Here is a 20,432-nt window from a genome sequence, read left to right on the forward strand (position 1 = left end):
GTAGTCATTTCAGTCGAAAGAACGACGTCTAGATGACCATTTTAGAAAACATACTTCCACTTTGAGTTTAACCATAATTTTTGGATATAGTTTCATGTTCATAATAAAAATCATTTTCTCAGAATAACAACTTTTAAATCAAAGTTTATCATAGTTTTTAATTAACTAACCCAAAACAGCCCGCGGTGTTACTACGACGGCGTAAATCCGATTTTACGGTGTTTTTCGTGTTTCCAGGTTTTAAATCATTAAGTTAGCATATCATATAGATATAGAACATGTGTTTAGTTGATTTTAAAAGTCAAGTTAGAAGGATTAACTTTTGTTTGCGAACAAGTTTAGAATTAACTAAACTATGTTCTAGTGATTACAAGTTTAAACCTTCGAATAAGATAGCTTTATATGTATGAATCGAATGATGTTATGAACATCACTACTACCTTAAGTTCCTTGGATGAACCTACTGGAAAAGAGAAAAATGGATCTAGCTTCAATGGATCCTTGGATGGCTCAAAGTTCTTGAAGCAAAATCATGACACGAAAACAAGTTCAAGTAAGATCATCACTTGAAATAAGATTGTTATAGTTATAGAAATTGAACCAAAGTTTGAATATGATTATTACCTTGTATTAGAATGATAACCTACTGTAAGAAACAAAGATTTCTTGAGGTTGGATGATCACCTTACAAGATTGGAAGTGAGCTAGCAAACTTGAAAGTATTCTTGATTTTATGAAACTAGAACTTTTGGAATTTATGAAGAACACTTAGAACTTGAAGATAGAACTTGAGAGAGATCAATTAGATGAAGAAAATTGAAGAATGAAAGTGTTTGTAGGTGTTTTTGGTCGTTGGTGTATGGATTAGATATAAAGGATATGTTATTTTGTTTTCATGTAAATAAGTCATGAATGATTACTCATATTTTTGTAATTTTATGAGATATTTCATGCTAGTTGCCAAATGATGGTTCCCACATGTGTTAGGTGACTCACATGGGCTGCTAAGAGCTGATCATTGGAGTGTATATACCAATAGTACATACATGTAAAAGCTGTGTATTGTACGAGTACGAATACGGGTGCATACGAGTAGAATTGTTGATGAAACTGAACGAGGATGTAATTGTAAGCATTTTTGTTAAGTAGAAGTATTTTGATAAGTGTCTTGAAGTCTTTCAAAAGTGTATGAATACATATTAAAACACTACATGTATATACATTTTAACTGAGTCGTTAAGTCATCGTTAGTCGTTACATGTAAATGTTGTTTTGAAACCTTTAAGTTAACGATCTTGTTAAATGTTGTTAACCCAATGTTTATAATATCAAAAGAGATTTTAAATTATTATATTATCATGATATTATGATGTACGAATATCTCTTAATATGATATATATACATTAAATGTCGTTACAATGATAATCGTTACATATATGTCTCGTTTCAAAATCATTAAGTTAGTAGTCTTGTTTTTACATATGTAGTTCATTGTTAATATAATTAATGATATGTTTACTTATCATAATATCATGTTAACTATATATATAACCATATATATGTCATCATATAGTTTTTACAAGTTTTAACGTTCGTGAATCACCGGTCAACTTGGGTGGTCAATTGTCTATATGAAACCTATTTCAATTAATCAAGTCTTAACAAGTTTGATTGCTTAACATGTTGGAAACATTTAATCATGTAAATATCAATCTCAATTAATATATATAAACATGGAAAAGTTCGGGTCACTACAGTACCTACCCGTTAAATAAATTTCGTCCCGAAATTTTAAGCTGTTGAAGGTGTTGACGAATCTTCTGGAAATAGATGCGGGTATTTCTTCTTCATCTGATCTTCACGCTCCCAGGTGAACTCGGGTCCTCTACGAGCATTCCATCGAACCTTAACAATTGGTATCTTGTTTTGCTTAAGTCTTTTAACCTCACGATCCATTATTTCGACGGGTTCTTCGATGAATTGGAGTTTTTCGTTGATTTGGATTTCATCTAACGGAATAGTGAGATCTTCTTTAGCAAAACATTTCTTCAAATTCGAGACGTGGAAAGTGTTATGTACAGCCGCGAGTTGTTGAGGTAACTCAAGTCGGTAAGCTACTGGTCCGACACGATCAATAATCTTGAATGGTCCAATATACCTTGGATTTAATTTCCCTCGTTTACCAAATCGAACAACGCCTTTCCAAGGTGAAACTTTAAGCATGACCATCTCTCCAATTTCAAATTCTATATCTTTTCTTTTAATGTCAGCGTAGCTCTTTTGTCGACTTTGGGCGGTTTTCAACCGTTGTTGAATTTGGATGATCTTCTCGGTAGTTTCTTGTATAATCTCCGGACCCGTAATCTGTCTATCCCCCACCTCACTCCAACAAATCGGAGACCTGCACTTTCTACCATAAAGTGCTTCAAACGGCGCCATCTCAATGCTTGAATGGTAGCTGTTGTTGTAGGAAAATTCTGCTAACGGTAGATGTCGATCCCAACTGTTTCCGAAATCAATAACACATGCTCGTAGCATGTCTTCAAGCGTTTGTATCGTCCTTTCGCTCTGCCCATCAGTTTGTGGATGATAGGCAGTACTCATGTCTAGACGAGTTCCTAATGCTTGCTGTAATGTCTGCCAGAATCTTGAAATAAATCTGCCATCCCTATCAGAGATAATAGAGATTGGTATTCCATGTCTGGAGACGACTTCCTTCAAATACAGTCGTGCTAACTTCTCCATCTTGTCATCTTCTCTTATTGGTAGGAAGTGTGCTGATTTGGTGAGACGATCAACTATTACCCAAATAGTATCAAAACCACTTGCAGTCCTTGGCAATTTAGTGATGAAATCCATGGTAATGTTTTCCCATTTCCATTCCGGGATTTCGGGTTGTTGAAGTAGACCTGATGGTTTCTGATGCTCAGCTTTGACCTTAGAACACGTCAAACATTCTCCTACGTATTTAGCAACATCGGCTTTCATACCCGGCCACCAAAAATGTTTCTTGAGATCCTTGTACATCTTCCCCGTTCCAGGATGTATTGAGTATCTGGTTTTATGAGCTTCTCTAAGTACCATTTCTCTCATATCTCCAAATTTTGGTACCCAAATCCTTTCAGCCCTATACCGGGTTCCGTCTTCCCGAATATTAAGATGCTTCTCCGATCCTTTGGGTATTTCATCCTTTAAATTTCCCTCTTTTAAAACTCCTTGTTGCGCCTCCTTTATTTGAGTAGTAATGTTATTATGAATCATTATATTCATAGATTTTACTCGAATGGGTTCTCTATCCTTCCTGCTCAAGGCATCGGCTACCACATTTGCCTTCCCCGGGTGGTAACGAATCTCAAAATCGTAATCATTCAATAATTCAATCCACCTACGCTGCCTCATATTCAGTTGTTTCTGATTAAATATGTGTTGAAGACTTTTGTGGTCGGTATATATAATACTTTTGACCCCATATAAGTAGTGCCTCCAAGTCTTTAATGCAAAAACAACCGCGCCTAATTCCAAATCATGCGTCGTATAATTTTGTTCGTGAATCTTCAATTGTCTAGACGCATAAGCAATCACCTTCGTTCGTTGCATTAATACACAACCGAGACCTTGCTTTGATGCGTCACAATAAATCACAAAATCATCATTCCCTTCAGGCAATGACAATATAGGTGCCGTAGTTAGCTTTTTCTTCAATAACTGAAACGCTTTCTCTTGTTCATCATTCCATTCAAATTTCTTCCCTTTATGCGTTAATGCAGTCAAGGGTTTTGCTATTCTGGAAAAGTCTTGGATGAACCTTCTGTAGTAACCAGCTAGTCCTAAAAACTGGCGTATGTGTTTCGGAGTTTTCGGGGTTTCCCACTTTTCAACAGTTTCTATCTTTGCCGGATCCACCTTAATACCTTCTTTGTTCACTATGTGACCGAGGAATTGCACTTCTTCCAACCAAAATGCACACTTTGAAAACTTAGCGTACAATTCTTCCTTCCTCAATACTTCTAACACCTTTCTCAAATGTTCACCGTGTTCTTGGTCATTCTTTGAGTAAATAAGTATGTCATCAATGAAAACAATGACAAACTTGTCAAGGTATGGTCCACACACTCGGTTCATAAGGTCCATGAACACAGCTGGTGCATTAGTTAAACCAAACGGCATGACCATAAACTCGTAATGACCGTAACGTGTTCTGAAAGCAGTCTTTGGAATATCATCTTCTTTCACCCGCATTTGATGATACCCGGAACGTAAGTCAATCTTTGAATAAACAGACGAGCCTTGTAGTTGATCAAATAAGTCGTCGATTCTCGGTAGTGGGTAGCGGTTCTTGATGGTAAGTTTGTTCAACTCTCGGTAGTCGATACACAACCTGAATGTACCATCTTTCTTCTTGACAAACAAAACAGGAGCTCCCCACGGTGATGTGCTTGGTCGAATGAAACCACGCTCTAAAAGTTCTTGTAATTGGCTTTGCAGTTCTTTCATCTCGCTGGGTGCGAGTCTGTAAGGAGCACGAGCTATTGGTGCAGCTCCTGGTACAAGATCTATTTGAAATTCAACGGATCGATGTGGGGGTAATCCCGGTAATTCTTTCGGAAATACATCGGGAAATTCTTTTGCAATGGGAACATCATTGATGCTCTTTTCTTCAGTTTGTACTTTCTCGACGTGTGCTAGAACAGCATAGCAACCTTTTCTTATTAGTTTTTGTGCCTTCAAATTACTAATAAGATGTAGCTTCGTGTTGCCCTTTTCTCCGTACACCATTAAGGGTTTTCCTTTTTCTCGTATAATGCGAATTGCATTTTTGTAACAAACGATCTCCGCTTTCACTTCTTTCAACCAGTCCATACCGATTATCACATCAAAACTCCCTAACTCTACTGGTATCAAATCAATCTTAAATGTTTCGCTAACCAGTTTAATTTCTCGATTCCGACATATATTATCTGCTGAAATTAATTTACCATTTGCTAATTCGAGTAAAAATTTACTATCCAAAGGCGTCAATGGACAACTTAATTTAGCACAAAAATCTCTACTCATATAGCTTCTATCCGCACCCGAATCAAATAAAACGTAAGCAGATTTATTGTCAATAAGAAACGTACCCGTAACAAGCTCTGGGTCTTCCTGTGCCTCTACCGCATTAATATTGAAAACTCTTCCACGGCCTTGTCCATTCGTGTTCTCCTGGTTCGGGCAATTTCTAATAATGTGGCCTGGTTTTCCACATTTATAACAAACTACATTGGCATAACTTGCTCCGACACTACTTGCTCCGCCATTACTCGTTCCGACACCATTTGTTCCTTTCGTTCTATTAACCCCTGGTCCGTAGACCTCACACTTCGCCGCGCTATGACCATTTCTTTTACACTTGTTGCAAAATTTGGTGCAGAACCCCGAGTGATTCTTTTCACACCTTTGGCATAGTTGCTTCTGATTGTTGTTGTTGTTGCGGTTATTATTGTTGTTGGGATGATTGTTGTAGTTGCTGTTGTTGTTGTTGTTGTTGTTGTTGTTGGGCCGTTTGTTGTAGTTGCGATTGATGTTGCGATTGTTGGGATAATTGTTGCGATTATTGTTGTAATTGCTGTTGTTGTTGTATTGGTGATTCTTATCACCGTTTTCCTCCCACTTTCTTTTGACTTGCTTCACATTGGCCTCTTCAGCAGTCTGTTCTTTAATTCTTTCTTCAATCTGGTTCACTAGTTTGTGAGCCATTCTACATGCCTGTTGTATGGAGGCGGGCTCGTGTGAACTTATATCTTCTTGGATTCTTTCCGGTAATCCTTTCACAAACGCGTCGATCTTCTCTTCCTCATCTTCGAATGCTCCCGGACACAATAGGCACAATTCTGTGAATCGTCTTTCGTACGTGGTAATATCAAATCCTTGGGTTCGTAACCCTCTAAGTTCTGTCTTGAGCTTATTGACCTCGGTTCTGGGACGGTACTTCTCGTTCATCAAGTGCTTGAATGCTGACCACGGTAGTGCGTACGCATCATCTTGTCCCACTTGCTCTAGATAGGTATTCCACCATGTTAACGCAGAACCTGTGAAGGTATGCGTAGCGTACTTCACTTTGTCCTCTTCAGTACACTTACTTATGGCAAACACCGATTCAACCTTCTCGGTCCACCGTTTCAATCCGATCGGTCCTTCGGTTCCATCAAATTCCAAAGGTTTGCAGGCAGTGAATTCTTTGTAGGTGCATCCTACACGATTTCCTGTACTGCTAGATCCAAGGTTATTGTTGGTATGTAGCGCAGCCTGTACTGCGGCTATGTTTGAAGCTAGAAAAGTACGGAATTCCTCTTCATTCATATTCACGGTGTGTCGAGTAGTCGGTGCCATTTCCTTCAAAATAGTTAAATGGAACAAGTTAATCATACAGAATATTAAGAGTAGTTAATAGTATTTCGTAGCATAATATGAACTCATTTATAAAAGCTTTTTCTTCATATTAGCGTTTTATAAGTTTAAATTCGGGTAGTACCTACCCGTTAAGTTCATACTTAGTAGCTAATATACAATTCAACTACTACAATTCTATATGAAAAACTGATTATAATAATATTTCGCGTTCAAACTGTTATACAATATTTTACAAACTTACAATACCGCTTATTTTACATAAAGCATGAAATATAGCACACAATAACTTTGATACAAGATAGTTGTGAAGACAATTCTAGCTAGTACACAAGTCGTTCAGCAAAGGCAATAAAGACACGTAATTCATACGTCCAGAAACAAGTCATGCATTCTGGTTTTACTAGGACTACTTCCCATCCTTGGTCTTGTGCAACATAACCGTTATGGCCGTTGATAAGACAGCGTGTTGTAACGTCATCAAAGGGACGAGGGTTACGTAATGTCCAACAGTCCCGTAATAATCTAAAAACCTCATTTCTTACCCCAATTACCGACTCCGTCACTTGTGGAAACGTTTTGTTTAATAGTTGTAGCCCGATGTTCTTGTTCTCACTTTGGTGAGAAGCGAACATTACTAATCCGTAAGCATAACATGCTTCTTTATGTTGCATGTTAGCCGCTTTTTCTAAATCACGAAGTCCAATATTCGGATATATTGAGTCAAAATAATTTCTTAACCCGTTGCGTAAAATAGCATTTGGGTTCCCCGCAATATATGCGTCAAAGTAAACACATCGTAACTTATGGGTTTCCCAATGTGATATCCCCCATCTTTCAAACGAAAGTCTCTTATAAACCAAGACATTCTTGGAACGTTCTTCGAATGTCTTACAAACTGATCTCGCCTTAAATAGTTGTGCCGAAGAATTCTGGCCGACTCTAGACAAGATTTCATCAATCATGTCTCCGGGTAGGTCTCTTAAAATATTGGGTTGTCTATCCATTTTGTGTTTTTAAACTGTAAAATAGACAAGAGTTAGATTCATAAAAAAATACTTATTAATACAAGCAATTTTTACATATATCATAAAGCATAAGAACACTATATTCCATATATTACACCACACGAATACAACTATCTTATTCCGACTCGCTCGTTTCTTCTTCTTCGGTTTTGGTTCGTTTTGCCAAGTTTCTAGGGATATATGATGTTCCCCTAATACGAGCCGTCGTTGTCCACATTGGTTTAGAAAAACCTGGTGGTTTAGAGGTTCCCGGGTCATTGTTACAACTTAAGGACTTCGGGGGTTGACGATACATATAAAGTTCATCGGGGTTGGAATTAGATTTCTCTATTTTTATGCCCTTTCCCTTATTATTTTCTTTTGCCTTTTTAAATTCAGTTGGGGTAATTTCTATAACATCATCGGAATTCTCGTCGGAATCCGATTCATCGGAGAATTGGTAATCCTCCCAATATTTTGCTTCCTTGGCGGAAACACCATTGACCATAATTAACTTTGGTCGGTTGGTTGAGGATTTTCTTTTACTTAACCGTTTTATTATTTCCCCCACCGGTTCTATTTCTTCATCCGGTTCCGATTCTTCTTCCGGTTCCGATTCTTCTTCCGGTTCCGACTCTTCTTCCGGTTCCTCTTCGGGAACTTGTGAATCAGTCCACAAATCATTCCAATTTACATTTGACTCTTCATTATTATTAGGTGAGTCAATGGGACTTGTTCTAGAGGTAGACATCTATCACATAATATCAAACACGTTAAGAGATTAATATATCACATAATATTCATATGTTAAAAATATATAGTTTCCAACAAAAATGTTAAGCAATCATTTTTAAAGAAAACACGGTCGAAGTCCAGACTCACTAATGCATCATAACAAACTCGATAAGACACACTAATGCAAATTTTCTGGTTCTCTAAGACCAACGCTCGGATACCAACTGAAATGTCCCGTTCTTATTGATTAAAAACGTTCCATATTAATTGATTTCGTTGCGAGGTTTTGACCTCTATATGAGACGTTTTTCAAAGACTGCATTCATTTTTAAACAAACCATAACCTTTATTTCATCAATAAAGGTTTAAAAAGCTTTACGTAGATTATCAAATAATGATAATCTAAAATATCCTGTTTACACACGACCATTACATAATGGTTTACAATACAAATATGTTACAACAAAATAAGTTTCTTGAATGCAGTTTTTACACAATATCATACAAGCATGGACTCCAAATCTTGTCCTTATTTAAGTATGCGACAGCGGAAGCTCTTAATAATCACCTGAGAATAAACATGCTTAAAACGTCAACAAAAATGTTGGTGAGTTATAGGTTTAGCCTATATATATCAAATCATAATAATAGACCACAAGATTTCATATTTCAATACACATCCCATACATAGAGATAAAAATCATTCATATGGTGAACACCTGGTAACCGACAATAACAAGATGCATATATAAGAATATCCCCATCATTCCGGGACACCCTTCGGATATGATATAAATTTCGAAGTACTAAAGCATCCGGTACTTTGGATGGGGTTTGTTAGGCCCAATAGATCTATCTTTAGGATTCGCGTCAATTAGGGTGTCTGTTCCCTAATTCTTAGATTACCAGACTTAATAAAAAGGGGCATATTCGATTTCGATAATTCAACCATAGAATGTAGTTTCACGTACTTGTGTCTATTTTGTAAATCATTTATAAAACCTGCATGTATTCTCATCCCAAAAATATTAGATTTTAAAAGTGGGACTATAACTCACTTTCACAGATTTTTACTTCGTCGGGAAGTAAGACTTGGCCACTGGTTGATTCACGAACCTATAACAATATATACATATATATCAAAGTATGTTCAAAATATATTTACAACACTTTTAATATATTTTGATGTTTTAAGTTTATTAAGTCAGCTGTCCTCGTTAGTAACCTACAACTAGTTGTCCACAGTTAGATGTACAGAAATAAATCGATAAATATTATCTTGAATCAATCCACGACCCAGTGTATACGTATCTCAGTATTGATCACAACTCAAACTATATATATTTTGGAATCAACCTCAACCCTGTATAGCTAACTCCAACATTCACATATAGAGTGTCTATGGTTGTTCCGAAATATATATAGATGTGTCGACATGATAGGTCGAAACATTGTATACGTGTCTATGGTATCTCAAGATTACATAATATATAATACAAGTTGATTAAGTTATGGTTGGAATAGATTTGTTACCAATTTTCACGTAGCTAAAATGAGAAAAATTATCCAATCTTGTTTTACCCATAACTTCTTCATTTTAAATCCGTTTTGAGTGAATCAAATTGCTATGGTTTCATATTGAACTCTATTTTATGAATCTAAACAAAAAAAGTATAGGTTTCTAGTCGGAAAAATAAGTTACAAGTCGTTTTTGTAAAGGTAGTCATTTCAGTCGAAAGAACGACGTCTAGATGACCATTTTAGAAAACATACTTCCACTTTGAGTTTAACCATAATTTTTGGATATAGTTTCATGTTCATAATAAAAATCATTTTCTCAGAATAACAACTTTTAAATCAAAGTTTATCATAGTTTTTAATTAACTAACCCAAAACAGCCCGCGGTGTTACTACGACGGCGTAAATCCGATTTTACGGTGTTTTTCGTGTTTCCAGGTTTTAAATCATTAAGTTAGCATATCATATAGATATAGAACATGTGTTTAGTTGATTTTAAAAGTCAAGTTAGAAGGATTAACTTTTGTTTGCGAACAAGTTTAGAATTAACTAAACTATGTTCTAGTGATTACAAGTTTAAACCTTCGAATAAGATAGCTTTATATGTATGAATCGAATGATGTTATGAACATCACTACTACCTTAAGTTCCTTGGATGAACCTACTGGAAAAGAGAAAAATGGATCTAGCTTCAATGGATCCTTGGATGGCTCAAAGTTCTTGAAGCAAAATCATGACACGAAAACAAGTTCAAGTAAGATCATCACTTGAAATAAGATTGTTATAGTTATAGAAATTGAACCAAAGTTTGAATATGATTATTACCTTGTATTAGAATGATAACCTACTGTAAGAAACAAAGATTTCTTGAGGTTGGATGATCACCTTACAAGATTGGAAGTGAGCTAGCAAACTTGAAAGTATTCTTGATTTTATGAAACTAGAACTTTTGGAATTTATGAAGAACACTTAGAACTTGAAGATAGAACTTGAGAGAGATCAATTAGATGAAGAAAATTGAAGAATGAAAGTGTTTGTAGGTGTTTTTGGTCGTTGGTGTATGGATTAGATATAAAGGATATGTTATTTTGTTTTCATGTAAATAAGTCATGAATGATTACTCATATTTTTGTAATTTTATGAGATATTTCATGCTAGTTGCCAAATGATGGTTCCCACATGTGTTAGGTGACTCACATGGGCTGCTAAGAGCTGATCATTGGAGTGTATATACCAATAGTACATACATGTAAAAGCTGTGTATTGTACGAGTACGAATACGGGTGCATACGAGTAGAATTGTTGATGAAACTGAACGAGGATGTAATTGTAAGCATTTTTGTTAAGTAGAAGTATTTTGATAAGTGTCTTGAAGTCTTTCAAAAGTGTATGAATACATATTAAAACACTACATGTATATACATTTTAACTGAGTCGTTAAGTCATCGTTAGTCGTTACATGTAAATGTTGTTTTGAAACCTTTAAGTTAACGATCTTGTTAAATGTTGTTAACCCAATGTTTATAATATCAAAAGAGATTTTAAATTATTATATTATCATGATATTATGATGTACGAATATCTCTTAATATGATATATATACATTAAATGTCGTTACAATGATAATCGTTACATATATGTCTCGTTTCAAAATCATTAAGTTAGTAGTCTTGTTTTTACATATGTAGTTCATTGTTAATATAATTAATGATATGTTTACTTATCATAATATCATGTTAACTATATATATAACCATATATATGTCATCATATAGTTTTTACAAGTTTTAACGTTCGTGAATCACCGGTCAACTTGGGTGGTCAATTGTCTATATGAAACCTATTTCAATTAATCAAGTCTTAACAAGTTTGATTGCTTAACATGTTGGAAACATTTAATCATGTAAATATCAATCTCAATTAATATATATAAACATGGAAAAGTTCGGGTCACTACAGAAGCCAATCAGCATTGAGCTTTTTGAGAAATTTCATGTTGACTTCAGCATTTACTTTTATGATCTTGCACCTTTTTAACTCATTGAGAACACCATTGAAATGACGGTAGGTATCCTTGAGTGGTTCATCAGGTTCCTACTTGAAGTCTTCATAAAATCCCAGAGCCTTATTCAGTTTAGTAACATCTGACATGTCATAACCTTCTTGCTGTCGTTTGATCTCATCCCATATATCTTTTGTTGTTGTGTTGTTATCAACATTTTCAAACAATTCATACGGGATAGCTTGCATAACAATGTTCTTTGCCGCTATGTCACCCTGAGCTCTCTCACGTTTATCACCAGATAGTTCATAGACTGGAATTGGCATACCAGTATCCGGATGATAATATACAACTGGACCATCTCTCAGAGAAGCCCATATGTACTTTGCTTTCTCACCCTTGTAGTCTATGTACTGAGTGATACGGTGAAGCCACTGAGTGTACTTGCCATCAAACAACACTGGAGGACGGGAATCTGATCCAATGATCAAAGTATCTTGAGTAGACATCTTGAATATGAGGTAGATTCGGTAAAGATTCGGTATTACACAAATCTAAGATGAAAAATCACAACAATCTAACAAGAATGTTAGATTCGGTAACAGATTCGGTACTGTAGCAGATTCGGTAAACCAGATTCTGTAACAGAAACTGATCAGGAATACAAGTAACATACCCAGATTCAGTATAGATTTGGTAACCACAAGACTTGAAGCCTGAGAACACTTAAACCAATGAATTAAGTGATACAGAGATTCAGATTCGGTATCTGACTCGGTAGTCAGATTCTGTATGAATATGAAGTTCAAACACAATTCAATCCCTTTGAATTAGATTCTGTAACCTTGCTGCACAAGGAAACACGTTAGTATCACACAAAATAACAAAGATACCGAATGTATTGAATACCGAATGTCAATTGTAGCAGTTGACAATACCGAGTCTAAGTATGAAAACTTAGAATTTCAAACAAATCCTTTCCCAAATCACACCAACTAGATGCGTATGAACAAACCGAATGTGATAGAATCACAAACACACCACAATCTGCAACACTGAATTAGAATTATTAACTTGAAGCCGGTTCGGTATGTCAGTTACGATACCGAATGTGTATCAAATCTTCAATACTTGAAGAATTGATGAAATTAAACAGTCAGAAATGTGATTAAACACCTCACGATCACAACTGAAACCTCAATTATTTACTTAACTACATAATTAAGCTAGAAATGATGAATACTGAGAGTTTTAGCCACAAACTCTAAAAATCAACTTGATTCGCCATAATTGATGTTAAAAAGCTGTAATGATGATCAAAACTCTTTCTAATCAACCTAATACACCTTCGCTGAACTTATCACAGGAATCTGAACGTCAGATTATCAGATTCGATTATACCGAGTCTGGATCAATCTAGGGATGTAATATCACTCCCTGGAAGCTCTGATACCAAATGATAGGTCAGATCATGTTGAGATTGAGAGAAACGATAAGATAGAATGAGATTCAGTAGGTGAGAAGGAGATTCGGTAAGAGAGAGAATCGGTACAAATTACATTCCACAGCTTCTAGAACTCAGTTACAATGCAATGGCTGTGTAATTAGGACTACTTAGGTTCCTTATATAGCCCTCTTCTAAGGAACCTTCATTTAAGCTTATTTCACATTAACACTATACAACTTCGGGATCCTAACAATTATTATACTAGTGAAATGACCCGTGGAATCACGGGTTTGTTTAATGTTTAAATAAAACAGTTTAATGACATGTTTTAGATATTAAGTGAACCTAAATGGTAAAGTAATTTAGTTTAATGACCCGTGGAATCAAAGAGTCCGACTAAGAAACTCGTCAGCTGAACATTTCATCAAACACCTAAAAAGCATATCAAACAATCCACATCCAATCATAAGAGATAATATTGGTTGTCATTTTATTTTAAAAGTATAAATTAACATTTCAATTTAGAATTGATTTCTTCCGGCCTAGCTTTTATATCTTCTCGTACTTAATTCAAAATAATTAATTAATATAATTAATATAGATAGATTCTTGCTTTTCGTATATGCAGCCACTAGACCAGAAAATATATGCATATGATGTCTATACATATAATACTTTGTATACTAACAACCGACATCACAAGTCGGTGGCCAAAGACGCGTGCAAGAATCATTTCCAAATAAGTTTGAGAAGTAAACAATTCATTCCCCTTTTCTTTTTAACGGAGTAAATAGATATCGATCAAACTTATAACAAGATACGGAGTATATTATATTCAACTTGATTACCAAGTTACTAAAAAAATTCCATTTAATTAGAAATAAATAATTAATCACTCATTAATTAATTAATTCAAAATTAAACAATTTAATTTATTTTGCTACTCGAGTAATATATATATATATATATATATATATATATATATATATATATATATATATATATATATATATATATATATATATATATATATATATATATATATATATATATATATATATATATTATATATATATTTTTATTTCATTTGACGTCTAGGTGTATATATGTGTGTCTCCGAAGGCTCAAATGTACTTAGCCATATAGTTATATGTTGTACATTGCACATAAATCCTACAGACTCCCACTTGTGCATGGTACAACACCAAGTAACTATACAAATAATGGATACCATCTAGCAACAGGCCATTGTCCCTAAATTCACATGAGGGTAGTTTCTCGGAATTGCTTATAGTAAGTGGTAGATGTCATTCGTCCCTTTGTTTAAGATACTATAGTTAAACTTGAGAACATGGATCATCAGTCACTCTCATTTGTTTAACAATTTTATTTCTTGATCTTAGAACTGAATTAGATCACCAAATTAATTAAGTATAATCTTAATTACATCTGGATGCGGCTACACAAATATCTTATTCATTCATCGAGGAGCTCAAAAATATCTAACTCCAAACATTTTGGAGGAACAAATCCTATTTTACGTACAAGTGTCCCTCACGAGTTTTACCTTATACCCAATAATAGCCTTTATTACAGCCTTATTCAGGACATCGTTTAACCATATCAAAGTACAATGCTACACTAATCGAGACGGGCGTGCATCTCAAGTCTAAGGACATAAAGGCATAATCACTAAATGATTTACTACTGACTACGATCCGTGTAGTGACATCTCATAGTTGGGTCATTCCATTATTCATCATCAATGAATGCATATGAATTTTGGTGTCAACAAATTAATAATTCATCATCAATGAATATAACCAAAACTTCACATTAATCTTAATTCACGTTATTCCCATAACATGACCGATTATGGAGATTTTGAATAATCAACAATTACTCATGGATTAAACATGCTAATATAGAACATAGTGATATAAATGAAAACGATCATACCAACTGTATATCAATTCATTAAGATAAAACTGCTTAATGTTCCAAAGATATCCAAATATTAAATTACAAATGAAAAATATTAGTAGCATAACGAAGTCCAATACTACTAGCATGATCACCACACGTGCTGTGCATCATGGGCTTCATGAACGGGTCAGCCACATATCGTTTGTATGAACCTTAAGAATACTAATATCATTCTTTTTAATGACTTCAAGAATGTAGTCAAACTTTTGAAGAATGTGTCGGATACCTTTATGTTAATGTGATTCTTTCGCTTGTATGATAACACACAACTATCACAATAAATTATCTTAGAAGATTTAATGTTGGTTACTACTCCAGTTCACCAATAAAATTTCTAATCCAGATAACTTCCTGAGCAGCTTCTCAGTCAGCAAGTATTCTGCTTTTGTTTGTAGATCATTCAACCGTGCTCAGCTTTGAACTCTTCCAATCAACTGCCTTACCATTCATGACAAAGACAGAACCTAACTGGGATCGAGCATCATCTCGATCAGTTTGGAAACTTGCTCATGTATAATATTTAATACTCAACTCTTCTTCCAAACCACCGTAAACCAAGAACACATCTTTAGTTCTTCACATATACTTAAGAATGCTCTTAACAGTAATCCAATGTTCTTCACCTGGATTCTGTTGATAATGACTCGTCAAACTCAAAGCTAACGAGACATCAGGTCTAGTACATAACATGGTATAATTAATGGATCCTATAGCCGAAGCATACATGATACCTTTCATTCGTCTTATCTCATCAGATGTGATAGGACTTTGAGACTTGCTCAAGGTTATGCCTTTTTGCACAGGAAATGTTCCATGCTTGGAGTTTTTCATATCAAATCTACGCAAGATTTATGTATGTACTTTGACTAAAACCAATAAGCCATTTGGATCTGCTTATATAGATCTTGATTCCAAGAATATAAGTAGCTTCTCCAAGATCCTTCATGGAAAAACATTTTCCAATCCAAGACTTGACATCTTTCAAGTTAGAATGTCATTTCCAATCAGTACGCCATCAACATACAAGATCAAAAAGACTACTTTGCTCCTACTAGCTCTAATGTAAACATAGGGCTCATCTCCAGTTTGAGAAAACCAAACTCTTTAATTTTCTTATCAAACTTAAGATTCCAGCTCTTAGATGCTTGCTTTAATCCATAAATGATTTTAGAAGCTTGCATACTTTATTTGGGTGTTTTGGATTCACAAACTCTTCCGGATGAACCATATATACGTCCTCGCTTAGGTCGCCATTTAAGAAAGCAGTTTTGACATCCATTTGCCATATTTCATAATAATGAAAAGCAACTATGGCAATAAGTATCCTAATTGATTTAATGCTCACGACTGGTGAAAAAGTTTCCTCATAATCAATTCCTTGAGTTTGAGTATAACCTTTTGCCACCAACTGAGCCTTAAAAGTGTTTACATTACCATCCATGTTAGCCTTCTTCTTGAAGACACATTTACACCCTACTGCCTTGCAATTGGGTGGAAGATTAATCAAGTCACATACTTGATTATCTTTCATGGACTGCATCTCTGCATTCATATATCTCGCCATCTTTTAGATTCAGGATCTGATATGGCCTCATGGTAGCTAGAGGGTTCATCATAATCCCCTAGATGAGGTTCGTCTGAATTAAAAAAAGAAGATTAAGCCTCTCAAGCCGATGAGGAGTTCTACTAGATCTACGAAGTATAGGTGCAACATGTTCTGGCTCACCAACAGTGTGCTCAGCTTCAACGTGTGGTTGGCTAGTACCTTCAGAAGGTATGTTACTTTGTAATTCTTGAATTTCTTCAAGATCTACTTTACTCCCACTGAATTCTTGTAAGAGATGATCTCTTTCCACGAATTTAGGAAGCCAAGCAGTAAACACTTTATTTTCAGCTTAGTAGTAAAGTAGTAACCCATTGATTCCTGTAGGTATCTCACAAAGTGACATTTGATACTTCTGGATTCTAATTTGTTTGAAGTGTCACGTTTTACATACGCTTCACAACCCCAAAGACAACTTGGGACTCTCATATGATGTCTTTTCTACCTTTTTGGTTGGAACCATATTGAGTATGCATGCAACAGACTCAAATATATATCCCCATAAGACTGTGGTAAAGTAGTTAGACTCATCATAGATTGAACTATATCAAGTAAAGTTCGATTCCTCCTCTCATATACACTATTATGTGGTGGTGTTTAAGGTGGATTGGATCATGAGACAATCCCACAATGCAGGTGGTCCAAAAACTCTTGACTCATATACTCACTTCCTCCATCAGAGCGAAGTGCTTTAATGGTCTTTCCAAGTTGATTGTCTACTTCATTTTGGAAGACTTTTGAAAGTTTCAAAAACTTCATGTTTATGTTTCGGCAAATAAACATAACTATATGTGCTATAACCATCAGTTAATGTAATGAAGTAAGATTAACCATTCTAGACATTGTTCTAAAAGGGTCACATTCATCAGTATGTATTAGTCCTAAAGGAACTTTAGCTCTTTCACCTAAATCACAGAAGGGAGCCTTTGTCATCTTTTCATATAAATATGACTCGCATACATCAAATGACTCATAGTCAGTTGATTCCAAAAGTCCATTTGATTGGAGTTTTGAAGTGAGTTGTTTGTTTATATGACCAAGACAACAATGTCATTCATAGGTCTTATTCAAGTATTGTAAGACCCTAATATCTATAGTACATAGAGTTTAAATGATGTACGTATTGTGGGTGTAGCGTGGTATAAATTTAAAAGCTGACAGACGGTGCAGACCCTAGTGCGCGCCGCGCAGGGTTAAGGGTGCGCGCCGCGCACCATGCATGCGACAGATTTCTGTCTTTTTCCAATTAGATTTAAATGAGGGGATTTTTGGTCTTTTCACTTGGGGACGGATCTCAGGCCATATCAGCTAGTTTGGATCTAATTTTGGATCACTTTCACATCCATTCAACACTCTCATTCATTCTTAGAGAGAGAGAGAGATTTCTAGAGTGAGATTTGGGGTTTTGGAGAAGAAGAAGCTTGAATCGATCAAAAGCTCGAGTGTTAACGTTGTTCACCTCGTTCCTAGCTACGTTTTGGTTGTTGTGGTAAGTTCTAACTCCGAATTTTAATGCTTGATTTGATATTCAAAGTTAGGGTTTGAACTTGAATTGTAGAGAAACCCATTTAAACTCTTGAAGTGAGTTCTTTGATGCTAGTAATCGGGTTTATTATTGTTGTTGTTGGTGGGTTTTGGGTTGGAAACTGACTTGGCCATGATTTAGGACTTGGAATTGGGTTTAATCACTAGGTTTGGTGATTATGGAAGTGTTGGAACCCATTTTAGTGTTTTTGAAAGACTAATTTTGAAATGAGTCAAAATTAGGGTTTATGGGTGATTTTGAGAATGATAAGTGTTTAACACTTATGATTGGGTTAAATTGGCATATTAGGACCATGGTCACTAGTGTTAGTGATTATTGGTTAGTTTGGGGGCGTTTCGTGCTTGGAAGTGCAATTGGTCGAAATTGCACTAAGTGTCGTTTTGAGTTGGTTTGTAAATCCACTCTAAGTGTGTTGTTTGTATTATGATAATGGAATAGGTACTTTCCATTGGCGAGTTGCGGATTATTCGGTAGCACTCTTCAAGACGACAAGGTGAGTGTTAATATCCTATGTGCATATGTATGTGTAGGAAGGGTGTGGGTCGGGTGAAGTGGTTCTCGGTTATAGAACTCACTTCATATATAGGTGGATTTGATGGGCTTGTGTAATAAGTCCAATTGGAACGGTTGTGCGTTTTGGTTGACCACCTTTGGCGAGGTGCACACTTCGTGTGTACGTTATCACATGGACTTTTGATATGGAGTTATATAATCCCGATGTAGTGGGATTGGTATTGAGTTACGGTTGAGTAACCCCGATGATGTGGGTATTGATGAGGTAATGAATCTCGGGTAGTGCGGATTCATGATGACTCAGGTTGTTCGGTCATCTTATTGATGAGGTAGTGAATCTCGGGTAGTACGAATTCACTAAGGCACGGGTAGTTCGGCCAACCTCGGTTGTTGAAGTGGTGAAGGAAGTGAATCTCGGTGAAATGTCCCGTTCTTATTGATTAAAAACGTTCCATATTAATTGATTTCGTTGCGAGGTTTTGACCTCTATATGAGACGTTTTTCAAAGACTGCATTCATTTTAAAACAAACCATAACCTTTATTTCATAGATAAAGGTTTTAAAAAGCTTTACGTAGATTATCAAATAATGATAATCTAAAATATCCTGTTTACACACGACCATTACATAATGGTTTACAATACAAATATGTTACAACAAAATAAGTTTCTTGAATGCAGTTTTTACACAATATCATACAAGCATGGACTCCAAATCTCGTCCTTATTTAAGTATGCGACAGCGGAAGCTCTTAATAATCACCTGAGAATAAACATGCTTAAAACGTCAACAAAAATGTTGGTGAGTTATAGGTTTAACCTATATATATCAAATCATAATAATAGACCACAAGATTTCATATTTCAATACACATCCCATACATAGAGATAAAAATCATTCATATGGTGAACACCTGGTAACCGACATTAACAAGATGCATATATAAGAATATCCCCATCATTCCGGGACACCCTTCGGATATGATATAAATTTCGAAGTACTAAAGCATCCGGTACTTTGGATGGGGTTTGTTAGGCCCAATAGATCTATCTTTAGGATTCGCGTCAATTAGGGTGTCTGTTCCCTAATTCTTAGATTACCAGACTTAATAAAAAGGGGCATATTCGATTTCGATAATTCAACCATAGAATGTAGTTTCACGTACTTGTGTCTACTTTGTAAATCATTTATAAAACCTGCATGTATTCTCATCCCAAAAATATTAGATTTTAAAAGTGGGACTATAACTCACTTTCACAGATTTTTACTTCGTCGGGAAGTAAGACTTGACCACTGGTTGATTCACGAACCTATAACAATATATACATATATATCAAAGTATGTTCAAAATATATTTACAACACTTTTAATATATTTTGATGTTTTAAGTTTATTAAGTCAGTTGTCCTCGTTAGTAACCTACAACTAGTTGTCCACAGTTAGATGTACAGAAATAAATCGATAAATATTATCTTGAATCAATCCACGACCCAGTGTATACGTATCTCAGTATTTATCACAACTCAAACTATATATATTTTGGAATCAACCTCAACCCTGTATAGCTAACTCCAACATTCACATATAGAGTGTCTATGGTTGTTCCGAAATATATATAGATGTGTCGACATGATAGGTCGAAACATTGTATACGTGTCTATGGTATCTCAAGATTACATAATATACAAT

Source organism: Rutidosis leptorrhynchoides, chromosome 1 (genome assembly GCF_046630445.1).
Source record: "Rutidosis leptorrhynchoides isolate AG116_Rl617_1_P2 chromosome 1, CSIRO_AGI_Rlap_v1, whole genome shotgun sequence".
In the NCBI taxonomy this organism is placed as follows: Eukaryota; Viridiplantae; Streptophyta; class Magnoliopsida; order Asterales; family Asteraceae; genus Rutidosis; species Rutidosis leptorrhynchoides.